Here is a 12,461-nt window from a genome sequence, read left to right on the forward strand (position 1 = left end):
TTCAACGACGTTTTGAACGTCATGGAGCATATGAGATGTTCCAGGAGTTGAAGTTAATATTTCAAGCAAATGCCCTGATTAAGAGATATGAAGTCTCCAATAAGTTCTATAGCTGCAAGATGGAGGAGAACAGTTCTGTCAGTGAGCATATACTCAAAATGTCTGGGTATAATAATCACTTGATTCAGATGGGAGTTAATCTTCCAGATGATTGCGTCATTGACATAATTCTCCAATCACTGCCACCAAGCTACAATAGCTTCGTGATGAACTATAATATGCAAGGGATGAACAAGACTATTCCCGAGCTCTTCGCGATGCTGAAAGCTGCGGAGGTAGAAATCAAGAAGGAGCATCAAGTGTTGATGGTCAACAAGACCACTAGTTTCAAGGAAAAGGGCAAAGGGAAGAAGAAGGGGAACTTCAAAAAGAACGGCAAGCAAGTTGCTACTCAAGAGAAGAAACCCAAACCTGGACCTAAGCCTGAAACTGAGTGCTTCTATTGCAAGCAGACTGGACACTGGAAGCGGAACTGCCCCAAGTATTTGGCAGATAAGAAGGATGGCAAGGTGAACAAAGGTATATGTGATATACATGTTATTGATGTGTACCTTACTAATGCTCGCAGTAGCACCTGGGTATTTGATACTGGTTCTGTTGCTAATATTTGCAACTCAGAACAGGGACTACGGATCAAGCGAAGATTGGTTAAGGACGAGGTGACGATGCGCGTGGGAAACGGTTCCAAAGTTGATGTGATCGCAGTCGGCACGCTACCTCTACATCTACCTTCGGGATTAGTATTAGACCTAAATAATTGTTATTTGGTGCCAGCGTTAAGCATGAACATTATATCTGGATCTTGTTTGATGCGAGACGGTTATTCATTTAAATCAGAGAATAATGGTTGTTCTATTTATATGAGTAATATCTTTTATGGTCATGCACCCTTGAAGAGTGGTCTATTCTTGTTGAATCTCGATAGTAGTAACACACATATTCATAATGTTGAAGCCAAAAGATGCAGAGTTGATAATGAGAGTGCAACTTATTTGTGGCACTGCCGTTTAGGTCATATCGGTGTAAAGCGCATGAAGAAACTCCATTCTGATGGACTTTTGGAACCACTTGATTATGAATCACTTGGTACTTGCGAACCGTGCCTCATGGGCAAGATGACCAAAACGCCGTTCTCCGGTACTATGGAGAGAGCAACAGATTTGTTGGAAATCATACATACAGATGTATGTGGTCCGATGAATATTGAGTCTCGTGGCGGATATCGTTATTTTCTCACCTTCACAGATGATTTAAGCAGATATGGGTATATCTACTTAATGAAACATAAGTCTGAAACATTTGAAAAGTTCAAGGAATTTCAGAGTGAAGTTGAAAATCATCGTAACAAGAAAATAAAGTTTCTACGATCTGATCGTGGAGGAGAATATTTGAGTTACGAGTTTGGTGTACATTTGAAAACTTGTGGAATAGTTTCGCAACTCACGCCACCCGGAACACCTCAGCGTAATGGTGTGTCCGAACGTCGTAATCGTACTTTACTGGATATGGTGCGATCTATGATGTCTCTTACTGATTTACCTCTATCGTTTTGGGGATACGCTCTAGAGACGGCCGCATTCACATTAAATAGGGCACCATCAAAATCCATTGAGACGACGCCTTATGAACTGTGGTTTGGCAAGAAACCAAAGTTGTCGTTTCTGAAAGTTTGGGGCTGCGATGCTTATGTGAAAAAAGCTTCAACCTGATAAGCTCGAACCCAAATCGGAGAAATGTGTCTTCATAGGATATCCAAAGGAAACTATTGGATACACCTTCTATCACAGATCCGAAGGCAAGACCTTTGTTGCTAAATTCGGAAACTTTCTGGAGAAGGAGTTTCTCTCGAAAGAAGTGAGTGGGAGGAAAGTAGAACTTGACGAGGTAACTGTACCTACTCCCTTATTGGAAAGTAGTACATGACAGAAAACTGTTTCTGTGACACCTACACCAGTTAGTGAGGAAGTCAATGATAATGATCATGAAACTTCAGAACAAGATACTACTGAACCTCGTAGATCAACCAGAGTGAGATCCGCGCCAGAGTGGTACGGTAATCCCGTTCTGGAAGTCATGATGCTAGATCATGATGAACCTACGAACTATGAAGAAGCAATGGTGAGCCCAGATTCCGCAAAGTGGCTTGAAGCCATGAAATCTGAGATGGTATCCATGTATGAGAACAAAGTATGGACTTTGGTTGACTTGCCCGATGATCGGCAAGCAATTGAGAATAAATGGATCTTCAAGAAGAAGACTGACGCTGACGGTAATATTACTGTCTACAAAGCTCGACTTGTCGCAAAAGGTTTTCGGCAAGTTCAAGGGATTGACTACGATGAGACCTTCTCACCCGTAGCGATGCTTAAGTCTGTCCGAATCATGTTAGCAATTGCCGCATTTTATGATTATGAAATTTGGCAGATGGATGTCAAAACTGCATTCTTCAATGGATTTCTGGAAGAAGAGTTGTATATGATGCAACCAGAAGGTTTTGTCGATCCAAAGGGAGCTAACAAAGTGTGCAAGCTCCAGCGATCCATTTATGGACTGGTGCAAGCCTCTCGGATTGGAATAAACGTTTTGATAGTGTGATCAAAGCATTTGGTTTTATACAGACTTTTGGAGAAGCCTGTATTTACAAGAAAGTGAGTGGGAGCTCTGTAGCATTTCTGATATTATATGTGGATGACATATTATTAATTGGAAATGATATAGAATTTCTGGATAGCATAAAGGGATACTTGAATACGAGTTTTTCAATGAAAGACCTCGATGAAGCTGCTTACATATTAGGCATTAAGATCTATAGAGATAGATCAAAACGCTTAATTGGACTTTCACAAACAACATACCTTGACAAAATTTTGAAAAAGTTCAAAATGGATCAAGCAAAGAAAGGATTCTTGCATGTGTTACAAGGTGTGAAATTGAGTAAGACTCAATGCCCGACCACTACAGAAGATAGAGAGAATATGAAAGATGTCCCCTATGCATCAGCGATAGGATCTATCATGTATGCAATACTGTGTACCAGACCTGATGTGTGCCTTGCTATAAGTCTAGCAGGGAGGTACCAAAGTAATCCAGGAGTGGATCACTGGACAGCGGTCAAGAACATCCTGAAATACCTGAAAAGGACTAAGGATATGCTTCTCATATACGGAGGTGACAAAGAGCTCATCGTAAATGGTTACATTGATGCAAGATTTGACACTGATCCAGACGATTCTAAATCGCAAACCGGATACGTGTTTACATTAAACGATGGAGCTGTCAGTTGGTGCAGTTCCAAACAAAGCGTTGTAGCGGGATCTACATGTGAAGCGGAGTACATAGCTGCTTCGGAAGCAGCAGATGAAGGAGTCTGGATGAAGGAGTTCATATCCGATCTAGGTGTCATACCTAGTGCATCGGGTCCAATGAAAATCTTTTGTGACAATACTGGTGCAATTGCCTTGGCAAAGGAATCCAGATTTCACAAGAGAACCAAGCACATCAAAAGACGCTTCAATTCCATCCGGGATCTGGTCCAGGTGGGAGACATAGAGATTTGCAAGATACATACGGATCTGAATGTTGTAGACCCATTGACTAAGCCTCTTCCACGAGCAAAACATGATCAGCACCAAGGCTCCATGGGTGTTAGAATCATTACGGTGTGATCTAGATTATTGACTCTAGTGCAAGTGGGAGACTGAAGGAAATATGCCCTAGAGGCAATAATAAAGTTATTATTTATTTCCTTATAATCATGATAAATGTTTATTATTCATGCTAGAATTGTATTAACCGGAAACATAATACATGTGTGAATACATAGACAAACAAAGTGTCACTAGTATGCCTCTACTTGACTAGCTCGTTAATCAAAGATGGTTATGTTTCCTAACCATGAACAATGAGTTGTTATTTGATTAATGGGATCACATCATTAAGAGAATGATCTGATTGACATGACCCATTCCATTAGCTTAGCACCCGATCGTTTAGTATGTTGCTATTGCTTTCTTCATGACTTATACATGTTCCTATAACTATGAGATTATGCAACTCCCGTTTACCGAAGGAACACTTTGGGTACTACCAAACGTCACAACGTAACTGGGTGATTATAAAGGAGTACTACAGGTGTCTCCAAAGGTACATGTTCGGTTGGCGTATTTCGAGATTAGGTTTTGTCACTCCGATTGTCGGAGAGGTATCTCTGGGCCCTCTCGGTAATGCACATCACTTAATCCTTGCAAGCATTGCAACTAAATGAGTTAGTTGCGGGATGATGTATTACAGAATGAGTAAAGAGACTTGCCGGTAACGAGATTGAGCTAGGTATTGGAATACCGACGATCGAATCTCGGGCAAGTAACATACCGATGACAAAGGGAACAACGTATGTTGTTATGCGGTCTGACCGATAAAGATCTTCATAGAATATGTAGGAGCCAATATGGGCATCCAGGTCCCGCTATTGGTTATTGACCGGAGACGTGTCTCGGTCATGTCTACATTGTTCTCGAACCCGTAGGGTCCGCACGCTTAAGGTTACGATGACAGTTATATTATGAGTTTATGCATTTTGATGTATGGAAGGTTGTTCGGAGTCCCGGATGTGATCACGGACATGACGAGGAGTCTCGAAATGGTCGACACATAAAGATTGATATATTGGAAGCCTATGTTTGGATATCGGAAGTGTTCCGGGTGAAATCGGGATTTTACCGGAGTACCGGGAGGTTACCGGAACCCCCCCCTCCCCCGAAGCTATATGGGCCTTAGTGGAAAAGAGAAGGGGCTGCCCAAGATGGGCTGCGCGCCTCCCTCCCTACCCTAGTCCTATTAGGACAAGGAGAGGTGGCCGTCCCCCCTCTCTCTTTTCCCCCTCCGCGAATCCTATTCCAACTAGGATTGGGGGGGGGGGGGAATCCTACTCCCAGAGGGAGTAGGACTCTCCTGGCGCGCCACCCTTGGCCGGCCAGCCTCCCCCCCTCTAGTCCTTTATATACGGAGGCAGGGGCACCCCAGAAACACACAAGTTGATCCACGTGATCTATTCCTTAGCCGTGTGCAGCGCCCCCAGCCACCATAGTCCTCGATAATACTGTAGCGGAGTTTAGGCGAAGCCCTGCTGCTGTAGTGCATCAAGATCGTCACCACGCCGTCGTGCTGACGGAACTCTTCCCCGACACTTTGCTGGATCGGAGTCCGGGGATCGTCATCGAGCTGAACGTGTGCTCGAACTCGGAGGTGTCGTAGTTTCGGTGCTTGATCGGTTGGATCGTGAAGACGTACGACTAAATCAACCAAATGCTTCCGTTGTCGATCTACTAGGTATGTAGATCACACTCTCCCCTCGTTGCTATGCATCACATGATCTTGCGTGTGCGTAGGAAAACTTTTGAAATTACTACGAAACCCAACACACCGCAAACTCCGAATCAAGTAAGTGGGGGAAAGAAATGCGGGAGCTGAACTTAGGGGAACACACACTCGGTCCCGGCGGTTACAGAGTGGCGGAGCCTATATGGGACAAGGAGGAGGAAGACCGTGCCGAGCAAGGCCTACCGCCCCTCTTCGATAAATACGGTGACAAGCAGACCAGGAACTTTGTCAGGGCCCGGTACAAGAAGGACCCGAAAACAAAGGAGCTTACCATGGATCCGAAGACCAGGGCGCTTGAGCCTGTTCTGGTAAGGAATACACCCCCGCGTAATTAGCTCCATATGGTTGCATTCTAATTAATGAAGCCAAATTTCTAAATGGTCCACATTCCTTCCGTAGGCGACTGAAAGCAGTAGCGCGGGGTCGACTAAGAGCAACCCTTGGGACACCACTCTAAATAGGGTGTTGAATGTAATGAAGAACAAGGATAAGCTCAGTTAGCCGACGTCAGCTGGTCGTGTGGCCGACAAAGGCTTGTCGACAAAATGGTCGTCATACTATAACACTGGTGGGCGAAAGGAGAAAAAGACCAGCTCAGAAAGCCAGGCGCGCGAGGTTCAAGAACTCAGGGCACAGGTGGCGCGGATTCTGGAGATTGTCCAAGAGCAAGTGGAACAACAACTCGGAAGGACGATCACCGCCATTGTGCCTACCTTGATCCAGGGGATTAGTGCATGGATTGCGGGCGGCCAACAGGGGCCGCCCCCGATTCCTAGCTTCACGGCCAGCAACTTGCAAAACGCGATGGCGGGGCCATTGGTGTCTCCGGCGGAGGCGGCATTGGTGTCTCCGACGCCGGCACGGGAGCTTAATGCACCCGGGTGTACGCCGGCCGGCACCTCTGCAGCAAGCGGCCCCTCCGTCAACTGCACGCCCGCCGTTGGCGGTGCCTCGACATTAGCCGAGCTCGACGCCATCATCATGAACTAATTAAGCCTCTCTCGGCCGAGGACTTCATCTCCTTGCCTTTGATTGGGCATCCCTGATGCCCTACATGTTTTCGCAGGGCGCCGCCGACGTTCCGTGCACTCTCCTGCACTTCGTGAACAACGAGTTGGTTGATGTCGCCAAGGGCAAAATCGTTCAACCGGGCAACCCCTTGTTCGATGGTACCTAGATGCCACCCAACTTGTTTAGGGTTCAACTGGTTCGGGTGCTGCCAGGTTGCGACGAGTTGTTACCTCCGATTTGACCCGTCGGGGCCGACGATGATGACGTGATGACCCTCAGCGCCTGCCTGAGCTGGCCCCTGCTTTGGCCGAAGAGCCAGATTCGTTTGGGCGCGGGGGACACCACCCCAAAGACAACACCGCCAGTCGTGCCGGCGCCAAGTCGGCCCCATGGCTAGACCGTCGCAATGGTGCCGGACATCCCTATGCCACTGGATCCAAACATGCATATGGCACAGGATCAAAACGACGACGACGACGATACATTTGGCAACGTCGATCAGTACTTTGCCGATCATGGGTACGGTGGCGACTTCATGGGCCTCCTTCTGAAGAACCCAACCCAACAAAAGACGTGCGCGATCTAGCTGGTACCGCGGAGAAGCCAAGTTGCAACAGGCGTCGTCTGCAGTTCAGCTCTCAGGAGACGCCTCCAGCTGCCGACTTCACCGAGCCTCTGATAGGCGAGGTGCGAAATATTATCACCCCCAACACACTCAAGAAGGCGGTCTGTGAGCAGAACTCGGTCCCATTACAGGAGAAGAAGAAGGCACGCAAAAGAAAGACTAACAAGGGTGCGGGCCAGCCGACACCGAGTACGATCCGTGCTAAGGACGGGCCACCTTCACCTGAGGATTTAATGAGGAGGCTGCATGTGGCGGGTAGGCCGATGCTACCGAGAAATATGCTCGATGCTGCAACCGGTGCTATGCGGAGTCTGCATGACAGTGTTCTTTCTTTGGAGAAGCGGCGTCTCATGGAGAAGGATGTGGCATACCCGGTTTTCGCGGCCAAGGTGCCAGAGGGCAAGGGCTTTGTGGATAACTCCATCGGGGGTACGATCGTCCTGCGGTTTGATGACATCCACGCTATGTTGAACCTTCATCCGCTGCACTACACCTTCGTTCGGCTATTTTCGCTGAGTATGGAGATGCGGATCATTCGCGACAAGACCCCGGACATCGTGATAGTCGACCCCTTCTACATGCGTGCCAAGATCTTGGGCAGCGCTGGGGACCGGCAAGTCGCGAGTTCTTACCTCGAAGGCGTCATTCTGGCAAACCAAGATAAGGATAACTTCCTCGTGCCTTACTTTCCCGAATAAGTCCTCCCCTCAACCGCCCCGTAACATATGAATTCTTAGATTTCGATTGTTTTTCTTTTAACATTCCGTGTTTTCTGCAGTGACACACATTGCACACTCATCCTCCTAAGCCCCAAATATTCCATGGCCACGTATTTCGACCCGGACCGTCATTCGAACGTAGACTACACAAATGTCAAGAAGGTTCTTGATGATGTTCTCCCCGGCTCGCCAAATCTGGAGGCACCTTCACCAGGCATATTCGTAAGTACGGCAAGCATGTGTTCTCCCACAATACGACGTTCTGCTGCGTCAAGCAGCCGCCTGGCGGTCAGAAGGGTGCCTACTACGCCATCCATCACATGCGGGCGATCGTACGGGACCATCATCAACTTCTGCTACCGAGTAAACTCAAAGATTGGGCCGCGAGCGTGTCGGCAATCCAGGACGCGGACATCAGACAAGAATTCTTTTGCATCCAGTCGGAGTTTGCGGAAATCATCTATCAAGATGTCCTTCGTACCTCGTGGCAGTTCTACCTCAGAAATCAACCGTCCAACAGTGACATCGACACAATGCTACAAATGCAGGCTAACAACGACCGTTATTTCATGACCCCCACGATAGACGGCGGCTTCATCCACGCTCCGGTCCCTTGAGTCGAGTCGAAAGCAGTGATGCTGTGTCTAGTTCTGAAACATCGATTGACTCATGTTGTAATTAAACTTTAATGAACTTGTAGTATGTCTCTTTGGTTTCGAGAGTCGTTCAACTTAGATGTAATCAATGCTATTAATGTCTTGCTTTTCTCTTCCGATCGTTCTGTTGCATACTTATATATTGCTTATGTATTGTCTGTGAATTGGTACTAACGTTTCGTTTGGCTACTGCATAGCGATGCCGTCGTATGTCGTGTACAAGGGTAAGGTTCCCGGAGTCTACGACGACTGGGAGGAGTGTCGGAGACAGGTTCACCGATTCAGCGGTAACAGTTATAAAGGGTACACCACTAGGGCCGAGGCCGAATCTAGATACGCCCGCTATCTAGCGGGAGAGGGGAGGGAGCGCTGGAGGAACCGGATGAAGACAAGTTTCATCGTGATGATGCTCATCGTGATGACCGCAGCTCTCTTCTATGTGATGGTAGTTTAGATGATCGATATCGACTTGTAATGTGAAGACAAACTCACTACTCGCGGTCTCGAGACTTGTAATATAATGTTCTATCTTTCTTCGGTCTTTTCAATTCGGAGACTAATATGATGAATTGTATTCGGAGACTAATATGATGAATTGTATTCAGAGACTAATCTTCTATTGTATTCGATGAATCTGTTGTTGATATGTGCTGTCTATATTTTGTCTAATTATACATTTTGTAACCTGTGCAAAAAACAGAAAATAAAAAAATAAAAAAAACCTAATATTCATACTAATGGCGCATCACATCACAGTGCGCCATTAATATGTCAAAGGATACTAATGGCGCATCATTAAACAGTGCGCCATTAGTATGCCGAAGTTACTAATGGCGCATCTTGTTGTTGTGCGCCATTAGTATGCCAAAGCACCTGGGTATACATGGCCCCCTGGGAGGCATACTAATGGCGCACTGTTGTATATACTAATGGCGCATCTGAGGTGCGCCATTAGTATACCAGATACTAATGGTGCACCTATGGTGCGCCATTAGTAAAATATACTAATGGCGCACCACTAATGCGCCATTAATGGCCAAATTAGGTGCGCCATTAGTAGGCCTTTTCCTAGTAGTGTCAACTGCATCAAAATTCAGAATAGGGCATTTTACCTATTCTTTTTGGGTGGGGAAGAGCATGGCCTTTTACTTGTAGCACATGTTTATCGTATCTCTCTATTGCAACGAAAAGATTTGTTCCACCACTTCGGTACAATCCCCCTAAACACATCAACGGTTGTAATTATCCCATACTCCTTCATAACGATGGGCATGATGGTCTTTTTTAAAAGTACGATGTTTTTGTTAGACAATAAAAGTAGACCGAGACGGCGGCGAGACCTTCATTACCCGGCGCGGGCCGGCCCAGCAGGTGCTAGGTCGCTTGCTATTGAAAGGCAGACGTAAAATTCCTCAAAAAAGGAGTATGTTCCACCGTTTCGGTACAACCCCCTAAACACATCAACGGTTGTGATTATCCCATACCTCTTCATAACGATGGGCATGATGGTCTTTTTTGAAAGTATGATGTTTTTGTTAGACAATGAAAGTACACCGAGACCTTCGTTACCTGGCGCACAACTGGGCCGGCCTAGCAGGCGCTAGGCCGCTTGCTATTGAAAGGCAGACGTAAAATTCCTCAAAAAAGGAGTATGTTCACACCAGGAATCAAACTCATCACCTTATCCTCTGGATAACACAGCTTTGCCACTCCACTACAATTGCCTTTGGTGACAAAAACAGCAGAAAGTTTTTAAGAACATACTAGAACGATGTGCAAGACCAGACCGTCGGCCCGCCATTCTGGACCTCCCAAGAAAAAAGTATGCGTTTTATTCGCACTTCTTAGGGCTCGATCTAGCGACCTCTCGAATAATAAAGCTTGTCAAAATAATTGGGGCGACCAGCTAGATGGTAGATAATGGTTAGAGGAAGGGAAATAACCTTTATGACTTCAACTTTTCATAAGTATATAAAATTATCAGTTGGATTCCTGCCATTTGTGGAGATATTTTCTAAAACTCCAAAACGCCTCCATTCACTTGAGATAGGCATTGGCTATTTCGCGCAGCCGCTTTGCCGACCAACGAGTTTGGAAGATAGGCATGCTGCAAAACAAGGTTTGAAAAAAACATTAGCTAATCCAACTAATTTCAGATAAACATGAGCTAAAAATTAATGGAAAAGTATTGGATAAGTAGCTAAAATTTCAAAGAAAAGATATATGTAGTTTCAGAAGCAAAAACTGAGTTCCCTGTGCTATAAGCTAGCAGTACAAACATTCCTGTAGTTTCACAAACATAAGCTACAGACATAGCCTACTAACTAGTTTCAGAAAGGTAAGTTTCTCTGAAATATAGCTATTGTTTCTGAAATTACATATATGTTTCTCTGAAACTACAAACTGGATAACTGCATGAGCTACAGAAGCTTTGAACTAAAAAAAATTACATATATGTTTCTCTAAAAAAACAAACTGGATAACTGCATGAGTATCGGAACAGTAGCTTCAGAAAAAAAAAATGAAACAAGGGGATCGTATAGAAACTGCACGCTCCAAAAATTCAGAAACACACCTATGAGTTTTCACAACTATGCGAGTTGACTGCTTGAGTTTCAGTCCAACGAAGGGCTGTTGATCATGCATTTCGCGAAAATGTAGTGGTTTCTACGACTAGTTGATCAGGCTCTGAATTCTGTTTTAGACGCTTTTTGTTCCGCTGTTAGTGTTAACTGAATTTAAGCTTCAAAAGGATTGTCTCAATTCTGCAACAAGTTGGTGGCTCTGAATTCTGTTTTAGAAGTTTCAGTCCAGCTTGAAAGGGTTGTCTGAATTTAAGCTTGAGAGGTCTTATAAACTGAATGTAGTTCGCCAGCTGGCTTGTTGGTCAGCTGCATTATCTAACTAGTTTTCTACACAATGCAGGCAGCCAAAAGAGAAGCTGCAACGCCAGATACAGATGATGCAGGCGACAGGAAGTTCATAACCTTAGAAGTTTCGCCACCTCCGACGCAATGACAACAAAAATGAACACCTACTTTTGCCTCCAAACATATAGATAGACATATATGGATTCTAAGAAAAAACTCCAAACTAGGTGAGAGCACGTCTGCTAATTTGTAGCAGCAAATAACTGAACTAACATTTCAGCAACCCAAAACACACATATCCAATGCAAAACCATACATGTGTTCTACAATTCTGAGTTCTGACGCCGTTTCGTTCCTTCGGGAAAAATGCATGCTCAAGCAATCGAACAGGGAACAATCTTTGGGGCCCGACAACGAGCAGTAATAGATCGCGGCGGAAATGCATTACGCGGTGGGCGGGACGAACAGCAGCCTGGGTGGAGCCGACGAGATGGGAGCATCTTGTTCGGGGGGAGGGGGAGGGTTGCCTGATCCATACCTGTCAGCCACCGCCGAACCCGTCGTCGTCGCCACCGCGGAGGATATGCGCCGCCGCCCAACGCCTTGTGCCGCCGCCCCCGCCGCCCAACACCCCGCACCGCCCGCAACCGCCCGACGCCCTGCGCCGCCCCACACCGCCGCCCTCCTCTCTCGAATCCAGCCGCGTACCCTAGCCCTCTCAGTCGATAGAGCTGGTCAGTTGATAGAGTCGATAGAAGAGATGGTCAGTTGCAAGAATAACTATACTGGAACAATGACTCTGTTTCAGAAACGCACGCGCGTCACGCAGAAGCGAGGAGGCTGACATCCGTCCTATCAACAGATGATCCGAGGGACGCGTAGCCGGCGGACGCGGCGCGAGTGATTGGTCGGGTGAAGGAGAGCTTTTCCCTAAAAAAAATTAGGGTCATTTGACGGATGTGGAGAAACAACGTGCTCTTAAACGGAGTTTTCTGGCCTATCCGGACTTGAACATGGTGTTTTTTTAACACTAGTAAATGCGCACGTGCAATGCACGTTAATATTTAGGCAATATATTAATTGCACACGGATATTAGGTATGCTATTATCTGTGTGTTAATCTTGTGATTAGTGTAATATT

This window comes from Triticum dicoccoides, chromosome 7A (genome assembly GCF_002162155.2).
Source record: "Triticum dicoccoides isolate Atlit2015 ecotype Zavitan chromosome 7A, WEW_v2.0, whole genome shotgun sequence".
In the NCBI taxonomy this organism is placed as follows: Eukaryota; Viridiplantae; Streptophyta; class Magnoliopsida; order Poales; family Poaceae; genus Triticum; species Triticum dicoccoides.